The sequence below is a fragment of the Ambystoma mexicanum genome, chromosome 5p (genome assembly GCF_040938575.1).
Source record: "Ambystoma mexicanum isolate Mex_15411 chromosome 5p, UKY_AmexF1_1, whole genome shotgun sequence".
Classification (NCBI taxonomy): Eukaryota; Metazoa; Chordata; class Amphibia; order Caudata; family Ambystomatidae; genus Ambystoma; species Ambystoma mexicanum.
The window spans coordinates 781,708,648-781,721,578 of record NC_090930.1 but is presented as its reverse complement, the minus strand read 5'-3'; positions in this window follow the sequence as shown (position 1 = coordinate 781,721,578).

Below are 12,931 nucleotides of genomic sequence, written 5' to 3'. Positions count from 1 at the left end.
TTTTTTTTTTTTTTTTAACACAAAACATCTACACACCCACATTAGGGTGGACTTAACTCTGCGCCATGTCCCACTCCCCCTTATCCCCCCCTCACCCCCCCTCCGTCTCCTCGTTCAATTTTGTGACTCCTTCGGTTGTGTTGCCTTGTTCCGGTTTCTTGTGACATGGAGGTGGTGCTACTAGGTCTGTGTCTTCACAGCCGGCTTGTTCCTGTGTCAGTAGTGTCTGTTCGACTGTCAGGTGTCTCCTCCGCCTCGTTTAGCAGGAATTGTACTAGTGGGCCCCAGATGTCTGGTGAGCGGGCATGTAAGGGTAATGATTTGACAAAGTCCGTTTCCACATCCTGGCAGTAAAGAATGTCCTTGCGCCAGGCGGAGATTGTTGGGGGGGCCTCGGCCCCAGGCCATGGCCACTCTCCTACGGGCTAGTGTCAACAGGAGTCCTGCCAGTTTCCTTGTCGGGGCAGAGAGTAGATTTGTCATGCCAAGTAAGGCTGCTGTTTGGCTCGGTTGTATCTCCTCTCCAACTATTGTCGCTGTCGTCTCTAAGACTTGACTCCAGAATGGTATTATTTCGGGGCAGTCCCATGCGAGGTGTACGAAGTCTGCTGGTTGTGGCCCACATCTCTCGCAGTTTGCAGCCGCCTCAGGGTGATGCCTATTAGCTTTTGCTGGTGTGTAATAGGTCTGGTGGAGGAAGTTAAAATGGATTAGTTTAAGGCGAGAATTGAGAGCTATTCTTTGTGTCTGTTTCAGGATATAGGTCCAGTCCTCATCTGGTATTGTCCTGTGCAGGGACCTTTTCCATCTGGTCTTTGCTTGGATAAGGTTAGGTGCCATATCAGTGATGATTGATTTGTAGATTTGCAACACCAGCCTGCCTTCGCCTTGCGCCTGCATGGCATTATGCAGCAGTTGCCAGGTTGGGGGTTGTCGAGGGAAGTCCGGCATGAGAGCTTGTAAAGTGTACCGGGTCCTGAAATAGAGGAATACGTCAAGTGTGGTATTGCCGCCCTTCAATTTTGCTTGTTGTGGCGTTAGAAAGCCGTCCTCTGTGAAGAGGTCTCCTAGAGTCTGTATTTGTAATTTGTCAACCCACTGATGAAATACTTTCTCAGATGTCAGTGGAACCCCTGGGATGAACTTGACGGGCAATAGGGGAGAGTATCGCGTTTGTACCCTGTATCTTTGAGCTAGTCTCTTCCAGACTTTGTACGTTGAGAGCATTGCATTCATGGTGGAGTTGGGAACGGGAATTTGACTGAAGATGACTGCAGTTAACAGGTTTGGTGTAGCCAGAGCTCGCTCCACTTGCACGTGAGGTCTGATTGAATGGGTGGCGTACCAGTGGCTGAGGAATTGTGCCTGCGCTGCCCAAAAGTACTTCTCCAGGTCTGGAAGGGCGAGACCTCCGCTCGTCACTGGGAGTATTAGTGTTGCGTGTGCCACTCTGGCTGGTTTGCCCGCCCATAGCAGCTCGAGGACCATGCTTTTCAGTCTTTTCAGAAATGTTTGGGGTAGCAGTATAGGAATATTAGTGAACAGATACAGCAATTTCGGTAGAATCACCATCTTGACTACGGAAGCTCTCCCCCAGAGCGTTAGTGGTAGGGTCTTCCACTGCGTCACATTTTCCTGGAGGGACTTGGCTACCTCTTCGTAGTTGTCACGGAACACCGTGGTAACTCAGGGACATTTGGATTCCCAGGTATCGGACTTTGGACGTTTTCCATGTAAACTGAAAGTCGTCTGCAAACGGTTTGGTGGCTGGGGTCAGCGGGAATACAATGGACTTTGATTGATTGATTTTCAGGCCGGAGGCCGTTCCAAATTTGACTACTTCCCTCATGACCGGGTTCAGATTTTCCTCGGGATCGCATATGAACAGTGCCACGTCGTCTGCGTAGAGGGATATAATGAGCTTGTGTGGTCCAATAGTGAGTCCTCTTCCTTGTCGATGTTCTCTCAGGTTGGAGGCCAACGGTTCCATTACCAGGGCGAAGATGAGTGCTGAGAGCGGGCAGCCTTGTCTGGTGCCTCGTTGGAGTTCTATGGGAGCTGATTTTGCCGTGCCTACGATGATGTTGGAACGTGGCTTGTTGTACAATAAAGATACGAGTTTGATAAAGCGGGCACCTAGCCCCATTCTGGTGAGTACAGCGAAAATGAACGGCCATTCCACCGAATCGAATGCCTTCTCGGCGTCGAGGAGGACCGCGATTGCTTGATTTGAAGGATCCAGTGCTTCGATGACGCTGAACAGCCTCCTGATGCCAAAGGTCGTGTTACGGCCTGGTATGAAACCCGCCTGGTCTGCCAGCACCAGGGTGGGCATCAGTGGTAGCAGCCTGTTGGTGAGCACCTTTGCGAGTATCTTGTTATCTAGATTGAGGAGGGAAATGGGTCTATATGATGTACAGTCCTCCGGTGGCTTGCCTGGTTTGTGTAGAAGGATAATGTTGGCTTCGCAGGAAGAGTGGGGGAGGGTTCCCCTATCCAACGACTCCTCGTATACTGCCGCCAGGAGGGGGGCGATGGTGGTTGCAAAAGCTTTGTAAAATTCCCCCGGATAAGCCGTCTGGGCCAGGAGCTTTAGAGTTTGGGAGGGTTTTTATGGCTTCTGTAATCTCCTCTTGTGTAATTAGTTTGTTCAGCGGTTCCCGTAGGGAGTGTTCGACCCAGTATAGCTCTGTGTCTTCTAGGTACTCCAGTGCGGCGTTTGGGTCTCCGTTATGGCTAGTGCTGTAGAGATCTTGATAGAAGAGCCTGAATTCTTCCGCCATATCTTCGTCAGTGTGGACTATCTGTCCCTGCTTGGTCCTGATCCCTTCTATCGGGGACAGTTTGTTGTCAGCTCTGACCAGGTTTGCCAGAAGAGCGCCCGGTTTTTGCCCTTCGCCGTATTGTCTGACCAGACTGTCGCGGTTTAGAAATTTCACTTCGCGATCGGCAGCATTACTGAATTTTTGTAGTTCTTCCCTCAGGGCGACTGATATTGTTGGGTTGTTTGTGTTGGTGCGTTGGAGTTCTAGCTGTTTTAGCTTCTCTTCGCAGGTTGCCAGCTCCCGCCGTATGAGTTTTAGTATGCCATTTTCTTTGGCGTGGCAGACCCCTCTAATAAAGCACTTTAGAGTTTCCCAGAGTGTGCTGGCTGAGGAAACCGACCCCGTGTTGGCTTCGAGGAACATTGAGATCTCCTCCCTCAGTTCGGAGGCAAAGACCTCGTCTCGCATGGAGCCTGTCTTGAAACGCCACCGCTGTAGGGGAGGTTTGGGGTTAGCTGGGTTGAGGACGAGAGTTACAGGGGAGTGGTCTGAGAGAGTTCTTGGTTGCATATCACATGGGCCGCTGGTCCATGGGCCGTTCGTTGAGGTGAAAAGGTAGTCGATCCTGGAGCTCGAGTTGTGTGGCGCGGAATGGAATGTATATTCCCGCAGCTCCCCTTTTGACGCTCTCCATGAGTCCTTCAGGTCGAATGCTTTGCAAATTTCTTTTATTTGGAGGCAGGCTTTGGACGGAGGATGTGGGGTAGCACGGGATCTGTCCCTCACCGGGTCCAGTACTGTGTTCATGTCTCCCCCCCAGATTATGGTTGCAGGGTCTCGGGATGAGAGACGGGATAGTACCCAGCTGAAGTTGTCGGGGCCGTCTACGTTTGGTGCGTAGGAGTTGACGAGGGTGATTTTCTGGCCCGCTTTGATGCCACTTACTAGGACTGCTCTCCCATCGGTGTCTTTTGTTGTGTGGACAAGACGGAAGCAGATCCTCTTCTGTATTAGGATCGCGACTCCTCTGGAATATGACGAGTACGAGGAGAAGTATCTGTGGCAACCCCAGCTCTTAGCCCACTGGTGATCTTTCCCTGGGAGCAGGTGTGTTTCTTGAATCATGGCTATGTCCACCTTGTGTCTTCTGAGATATTGGAGGATTTTCCTGGTTTTAGATGGGATATTGCCTCCTCTTATGTTCCAGGTTATGACTTTGAATGGAATGAGTTAGGGTCTATGTTGATTCGTCGTTTGTTTCCCATGGTCGATGGTGTTGTAGCTAGGAATGGTCTGGCGTTTCGATTGGGGTCGGGAGATTCGGAGGTTGGACGCTGTGTTGGAGTTGATGGTTAATCGAGGGGATGCAGGGACGGAGGGCGGCGTGGGGCAGGTGGCGCGGAACCTGGTTGCTCCTCACTGTTAAACCATTGCGAGGGTGCATACCTCAACTGGAGGTGATGTGGTGTACGTAACTTCCCTCCCTCGCGCGGGTATCCCCCAACAGACCCGTGATGTTCCCTTTCCATCAACTAACGATAAGGGTTGCTGTGCTTGGGGCACTAGGTGCCTCCCGAGAGGTAAGGGTGGCTCTCCTACAAACTAGGAGTGTGTCTCTGCGGCATTAAGCTTGTGTGGAGATGCTGGAGGCAGGAATCCATCTCTCTTGGATGCCCGGGTCGATTGTTATGGTGGTTCACTGCGCCTTTGGTTTTCGCGCTGCGGCCTGGGGTTGTTTGGGGCGGGTCTGCAGCCGGCACGGTCCAAGTAATCGCTGGCTTCTTCAGGTGTGTGGAAGAAAAGTGCTTTCCCCTCATGCTGAATGCGAAGCTTTGCCGGGTATAGCATTGAAAAAAGTATTTGATTGTCTTGCAGTCTCCTCTTAACGATTGTGAAGGAGCGCCTCTGTGTCTGTACATTGGGAGAGAAATCTGGGAAGAACTGGATTGGGTCACCGTCGTAATGGTGTTTCCCCTTTTCCCTGGCTGCTTTGAGTATCGCATCGCGATCCTTGTAGTTTAATAGTTTTGCAATAATTGGCCGTGGGTTTGCGCCTGGGACTGGTCTGGAGTTCGGAATTCTGTGGGCGCGTTCGACTACAAACAGCTGGGAGAGGAGTTCTTTCCCGAAGAGCTCTGTGCAGATTTGTTCAACATGGTCTTCCATTTTCACCTGGAGTTGTTGCTCTCTGATTCCTAAAATTCTGATGTTGTTCCTTCTTGAGCGCCCTTCTAAGTCTTCGTTTTTGGCGCAGACTGCTTTCATCTGGGTTTCAAGGGTGGAGACTCGCATGGTCAGGCCCGCTGTGCTGTCATCTAGGTCGGAAACTCGTTGTTCCACAGTGTCTAGTCTGTCGGCGTGTTTGTCGAGCCGGTGTTGGAGTTGATCTACTTTAGACGAGAGATTGTCGAGTTTACTGCCTAAATCTGCCAATTCCCGCCTTGAGATCCATCAGGATTTCCCTAATATCGAAGCTTGGTGTTTGCTCCTCTGGCAGGGAAGTAGCGGGTGTTGGGGACACTGCTCTGCTCCCTTCGCTGGGAGGTTTGCTGGTAAAGCTAGCTTCGAAGTTCAATTTCTTTTGGGTTTTATCTGTTTTTCCCATTGTGAACTTATTTCTGCCCCTCAGTGCTTGAGAATGGGGCGAGTGAGGAGCTGGCGGCCCTACACTGGCGTTTGTGGACAATGCGAACAATACGAATAGGCACCGTCCTGGCGACCACCCTTCACCACCAACACATCAGAAACACCAGACACTACTCCTCACTGATGAGGCCCAACAAGGCCGAAACATGTTTGGGGATGCTTGTGGTCTCGTGCAGAAGGGATGTGACCTAGCAGTTCGGGCTGGACTGCCCCTTTTGGGGTGGGACCAAGCCTGATTTGCATATGGTCTTTCCCCTTCTCTAATGGCTTGGCAGGCGAAGAAAGATGGTCTGGAGGGTGCCCAGAGCAATGCCAGAGCAATGCCAGTGGTTAAGATTCATTCTAAACCTTCCAGCCATCACCTCTTTGTTTTTACATAATTTTTACAACAGTTTCTTAGAACACTATGAATAGTGTACTCTTTTATCTGAAATGTGTTGCATATGAACCAATGGTGACTTTATTTGTGTTGTTATTTTTCACCTTGACCCCGTGTGTGTATTCCTGTCTCACTTCTTCATGGTGAACATCAATGTTCAGGTTTCTTTTGTGGTATCTCAAGAGAAGGGTGGTTTATTTATGTTTCTTTTTATCCAGATTTCCTGCATTACATCCTTCATCTGTGTATCTGTGAACATGTTTGCAACAAAATTAATTTTTTTAATTATTTTTGTAAAGAAGAAACAGTTCAAGGCATGTTTTGCATTGCTGTGGTTTAGAATTTGCCATCAGCAGGTACCAATGAATACCTATGAGTATGTTCCTTATTGAGCACATATTTGCATGATTCACTCCCTCGGCCCACTTCCAAAGAATAAGAAATGGATCATTATTTTCATTTACCAATTGTGTCCTTAGATGTAACTAATAAACCTGTCACTAACATAGATCAAATGTACAACATTTGGACCATTTGATAATCGGTTATGTCACGGATTACGCCGAAAATTCCACATTTGGAGGTATTGTGCCTTTGGTAGATGAAATTCAATATGCAATTGATAAAAGATCTAAATAAATAAATAGATGAAGACCTATTGTACAAATATTTGCTTCTTGCCATATTTTCACCAAATTATTTAGCAATGGGTATCTGATGAAGTGCAGCGGTGGACAGGCCCATCGGCCGTATGGCCGCCGGCAGAATGAAATTCGGCTTGATGTGGGCCTGGGCAGGTTTTACAAGCCACAGATGGGCCCCATTCGCACATCATTGTCATTAATATCAAGTGTTTATTCTGTACTTTTGACTATTTCTTTCGGCTCGGGCTGGGTCCTCAGCAGCACCGCGCAGAGAACAACATCAGAAAATAAACAGTTACTAAGTGTCACAGTCAGTAACTTGGTTACCAGTCATTTGGTCGAAAACCAAATGGTTTGGTGGCTGGGTGTGTCGGCACTGGCAGCACCCAGGACCATGCCACCCCAGGCCAGAAATGCCCCTGATCGAAGTAAAATGGTCGAAAAATAAAGGTCGAATTTTTTTATTTATTTTTATTTTATTTTTTGGGGGTTCCCCCCCTAACCCCCTTTTTTCTTTATTAAAACATATGTTTTAAGCAACCAAAACAAAAAAAAAAATATATAAATAAATAAATAAAATTTGACCTTTTTTTCGACCATTTTGATTCGATCAAATGGTCATTCGACCATTTATTTTCGACCAAATGACTGGACACCCAGTAACTTCACTTCAGGGTGCATGAAAAGCAAACATAAAATGCAAGGCCCCCTGCTGCCAGCGTTGGACCAGCCCTTCACGAACAAGAATTCATGTGCGGGGGTTGGGAGTGTTAAACATCTGATGTTAATTTTTTGCCGGGCAAGCTCTGTGCTGGGGGCTGGCTGCCTGAGGCTGTCGGGGCAGTAACAGGGCGGGTCTGTGGCTGTTGCTATGAGCACAGGAGCAGAGCAGGTGAGTTCAGTGCTGAATGCCCAGGGGCATTTCTGGCCTGGGGTGGCATGGGTCCTGGGTGCTGCCAGTGCCGACACACCCAGCCACTCAGCAAGCAGCCTGGAGGACAGAGGAACTTGAAAGGAGGCAGGCGGCAGAAAGCACGACGGAGCATGAGCAAGCTGAGGCCTACTCCTCGAGCAGCCAGCTGCTTGGGATGCCTGCCTCAAATCAAGGAGAAACTCGAAGGTGAAACTAAGCAGCATCATTTCCACAAAGAACAGGTGAGGTATTATATAATACTGTGCCTCTTGAGTCTGGAATAGAGACTGCTAATGTAACAGCCTCAGCTTGGCTGTTCTTTACTTGCTTTGCTTGTCGCATCCATAAGCGTTCAGCACACAGATTGCAACCACACAACACTGGCAGATGTATTACACCCAAGAGTGTGCTTCATTGACCATCACACTCTGATGTGTGTGGCAGTGCCTAGGAGCCGCGTTTAATGGATAGCACCATTACCACTCTGAAAAAGACATTGTTCGTCAGCTATAAACTAATGCAATCCAAATAAATGTTTCAGTAGGCAATAAACAGGGCTTTTAATGCCAAGTGCACAGACACGATTTATCGGCCAAGCTCACAAACAACGCACAAACTGGAGAATTAAAGGTGTTCTTTAATCGTTTTAGTTGTTCAATGCATTCAGCAAAACTTTAATTATTTCCACTTAAGATACACGAGTTTTATACAATGTGTATATAATGTTTATAAAGCATTTGTAGCTGGATTACATAAAGTGCACACACTTTGCACCCATTAAGGGAAATCTTACAACATGTTCGCCAACCTACCCATCTATCATTGTATGTTGCCCCTTCCCCATTCTTTTTCCACCCCCTTGGTTGTCCCCATGGAATAGCCTTGCAGGGAGAGGAGAGGGGCGGAATGAGGGAGCAATGTAAAACGCAGGAGTCCTGGTTCCCTCTCCCTTCACTCCACGAAAACAGAAAAAGGGAAACACAATTACATGGCAGAGAAAAAGTCACCCCGCCCCTGACATGATGTCTTAGCAGCGGATTATATCACCGTAATTTTCTGCCATGACGTGAAAGCAGGTAGCAACAGAATTCCTAAAGGGAAATGCCTGCTGATGACTTCCTAAGCCATACGAAACATAAAGATAAGGTGCAGAAAACTAATGTGGCTGTGCGGCTTCAAAAACGGTCCTACTGCTGTTTAACTTCCAGATGTTTTGACTTGCTGGACACAACAGCTCCATTCGGCTTTATGTCTACGCTTCCCCCTGGCAGAGGTCGAAGTGGTCGGGAGCGGTGCACCCATACTTTTTGTTTTTAAGTTTTACTGTTCCTATACTTTTATTTAAAAAATAAACCGTTCTGGAATGGTTTCGTTTTAAAATGAAAGTGTAGGAATAAGTTGATGCTTGCACTTCATTGCACTGCAATGCACATTCCCATAAATAGCAGCTGTGTTTGTTTGGTGGTTTGGATTGTGTGTGGGAGGGGATGCAGGGATTGAGGTTGTGGGAGGCGGGGGCAGACCAGCAGGGAAACATAATTCCACTACTTCTTTTCGTACACTTCGACCACTGCCCCCCAGGGTATATTTTGGCGCTGCACACGGCCAGCAGGTTGGCCGGTGGGGGAGAGCGCCTCTGGGGGGTATTTAAGGTGGCAGGGAAGTTTTGGGAAGCAGGTGACGGTGGGACGTGAGATTGATTAGTCCTGTCTCCTGCACCCGAGCCTTCCCTGATTTGGGCCTGTGAGGGGGTCTTGTTTTGGGAGTGGTGGTGAGGAGTTGACTAGTGTAGCAGTAGTATTTTGGGTAGGTAGTTTAGCATATATATATAAAAAAAATGTTTCCAAGTTTATATAACGTAGAGGAGGTATCGTAAATAAGGAACCTCCACATTGCTGGTCCGGGCGCTGTTGGCTGGCCGCTTTCTGGGGCTTCTGTGTGTCCCGTGGGCTTTGCGTGTGCCAGCTTCTGTGGGTGCTGGGGTGGGGGCAGAGCGGTTTGCCATCGATCTGGGGGTGGAGCGGAGTGGGTGGGGGCTGCTGTGCTTGGCGTGGGTGATTTGGTGGGGACAGCTGCCTGGGGGATCCCTCTCCGTGTGCTGCGTAGTGCCGGGTGTGCGCTGTGGCATCTCTCCGGCTTAAGAGGGCACTGCAGTTCCCTTAAAGGGACTGTGTCTATTTTCCTTTGGTAGTGCGGTGCGGCCGGCAAGCCGCTAGGGGGCAGTGTAGTAATTTCGTTTTTGGGCCTCATTTCTGCTTGAGCTGCTGGTTTTTGGGTGCATTTCTTCCCTGGGGCAGGTTAGGAGTTAAGGGGGGTTTTGCAGGGCAGGGTTATTATTAAAGGGGGGTTTTTAAAAAAAGAAAAGAAAAAAAAAGAAAATATTTTTCCTGTTAGGTCATAATTATTTAATATATCTTTTATAGATTGGAAGTACCGAGTTTAATTTATTTATTAAGGATAATACCTTTATAGCTCAATTTTCTTTATTGGGTTTCCCAATTTCTTGGGGTTTGTCCACGGGTAGGTGTTTGCTCGGGGGCTTAGTTAGCTATTTGAGTGTCAAGGGGCATATTTTTAGTGGACATTCAGAGTAGTAGTGCACAATGGTGGGCCAGGCAGCTAGTAAGATGGGTTGGGTGGATGCTAGGGCTCTGAGGGAGGCCCTGGAAATTATCAGCAGGGCATCTAAGGCCCAGCTGGAAGGGGTGGTGGTGGATGTCACGGGTGAGGTGGAGTTAGGTGGTGGTAGGCCGCAGTTTAAAGCGGCGGCAGATGGGGCTCTCGCGGCAGTGGTGGCTTGCACCCCCGCGGTGGGGAGAGGGGAGGTTTGGGAATCCAGGGGCAGAATGACGAGGAGGGAGATTGACAGGAGAGTGTCCAGGGGAGAAATGATTGTGGGTGGGGAGCCAGAGTGGGATGGAGTCAAGGATAGCCGAGGGGAGCTAGGGGAGGTTAGGAGTGCTCAAAAAGGGGTGGGTCAAGGGAACCAAGGGGGGGTGATGGGGCGCAGAAGGGGGCGACAGGGCAGAGGGGAAAATGGGGTGAATACCTGCCGAAGAGTGCAGGTGGGAGAAGGAGTGAGAGGTCCCCATCAATTGTGGAGGTTAGGGAAGGGCACGGAACGGGCCCCCCGGTTAGGAGGAGTGGGGGCAGAGGGCACTGCGCAGCCCCCGCTGTTCAAGAGGATGGAGAGGGTTTAGGAACGGCCCCTCTTCGGTCGGCGCGAGGAGAGTCTACAGGGTGCAGCACGGCCCCTAGCGATGAGGATCACAGGGTGGAGGAGAGCACACCTCGCCCCAGAGTAGAGGACCAGGAAGGGGTTTCTGCGGCCCGCCGAGAAGACGTCAAAGGAGTGGCGGGGCAGACGCCCCGGGCTCGCAAGAAGAAGATTGACTCAACCCGAGCATGAGCTCGCATCAACAATGGTATTGAAGGAGTGATGAATTTGGATTGGAGGATTATGTGGGGCAGTGGGAGGAAGAGGGTTATAGGGCTGTAAGGAGGAGGGGGGGAGGAGAGAAGGAGTCTGAGGTGGGATTGTGAAAGACAGGTGCATTGCAGTAGGGGGGCATGAGGTCGGGGGAACAATTGGCTGGGTGAGACTGCTGACATGTTTTGTCCCCGCAGTAGGAGCCCGTTAAGAAAAGAGATGAGGAGCATCGGAGTGGAGGCCAGACCGCAGACGGGCTTTGTGGAAAGAGGTGAGCGGGAAAGGGAATGGTCATCTGCGTGGCAGAGGGGGGACATGATAACGGGGCAGGAAATGAAGGGTCTGGTTTGCAAGGGGCAAGGAGGGAGATTGGTGTAGAGGCTATTGGAGCCTTGGGGGATGAGAAGGGCAATTGCTCGGGGGAGGTTCAAACGGACAAGGTGGTGGAGCCATTGACGCTCGAGGTAAAGGTGGCAAAAGAAAAGGAGGTTGAAGTGAAAGGCAAGGAGAAAAAACTACCTTACATGGGTATCACAAAACCTTTGGGGGCCCACTTGATGGCAGCGACGAGGGATAAGATTCAGGCGGGGGAATTTGTGGATGTTTTTAAGCTGCTCCATAGGGAAGTGAGAGCAAAGGAGGGGTCTAAGGAAGAAGAGAGGGAACTGGTTTCGCGCCCAAGGGTCCCAGTGACAATTGAAAATTGGACATCAGCATTTATTATTTACGCCAGTTTATATTGTGAGAAATTCCCGGAGCGATGCGTGGCTCTGATAAAATATATGGATGTAATTAGGAAGGCATTTACGAGTTTTGGGGGCTTTGCTTGGGTGCGGTATGACGAGGAGTTTAGAGCAAGTTTGGTGGAGGACAGTCAGGCAGTTTGGGGGGAGATAGATATGGATTTCTGGTTGCAATGGATGGCACCGACGAGGCCAGCTTCAATGGTACACACGGCAAGCGGCTTACCCGTGCCTCACCGGCCCTTTCTTGGTCGCCCCGCCCCAGAAGGAGCAGGGGTAGGAGGCAGGGGTCAGCCCTCAGCAGCATGTTGGGCTTTCAATAAAGAAGGCTGCACGAGGTGGAAGTGCAAATTTAAACACGAGTGCAGCAGGTGTGCGAGTCGGCATCCGGTTACAGATTGTTTTCAGGTAGGGGACAGTGGGTCAGGGCGAGGAGCGGGTCAAGGAGTTGGGGGGGAAGGACCACATGCCAGTTAAATTGGGGTGTTCTGGTAGGTCGGGACCTGTTTATCAGAAAAGGAAGGGGGCCAAGGTTTGATCAGAGGTTCTGGGGGTGATCCAAAGGGTGTAGGAGAGGGGTGAGGAGGAAGACGCTTAGGTAGGGCTGCAAGGGGGATGTAACTGGGGAAATGTTAAGGGGTGGTGGCCATCGTTTGGAGGACATGGACGACAGTGGTGAAGCCCTCACGCTTGCCGCATGACAAGGTGAGTACGCTTTAGGCTGCATGGACAGGGGTGCGGGAGCACCTCTGGTGCAGCAGGGGGAAGTGATGAGATGGGTCTGCATGGATGGGGGTGCACTAGGGCCCCTGGTGCAGCTGGGGGAAAAATGGAACAACGAAGCAAGGTGCTGGAAGATTAATTTTTATGGAGTGGACTGCATGGTCGGGGGTGCACGTGGGCCCCCGGCAGGGTGGGCAGCACAGGGCCATAGTAGGAAGGTGAGGGATGGTGGGGGCAAGGGTGAGCAGGAGGGTAATAGGATAGAGGCGAAAGGGGGTCTAGGTGGGATTTGGTGCATTGTTTAAAGGATAGGTGTGAAAGGTGCGAAATATAGTGGGACAGGTAGGAGAGGACCGGGCGTGCTTCTGTAGAGGGATAAGGAGATGGCCAGATGAGGATGGGTTCCTGAGGAAGGTGTTACTAGTGGTGTGGGATTCATGGATTTAGGATGAATAAGGGTCCTGAAACTAGCTGGTTGGGGCTTATTGGTTCATAGGTGAAGACTTTAGGTTGTTGGAAGTCTGGGAAGTATTAGGGCTTGGGAAAAAGGGGGCTATTTGAAATACGGCCAGTGGTCTGGGGGAGGGCAGAATGTGGTGGGGTGGTCGTGAATGGATAGTGACATTGTAATTTCTGTTTCAGATGCTGCGCGGAGTTCGGGGGAGATGCTGCAGCCTTGGTTTGTGGG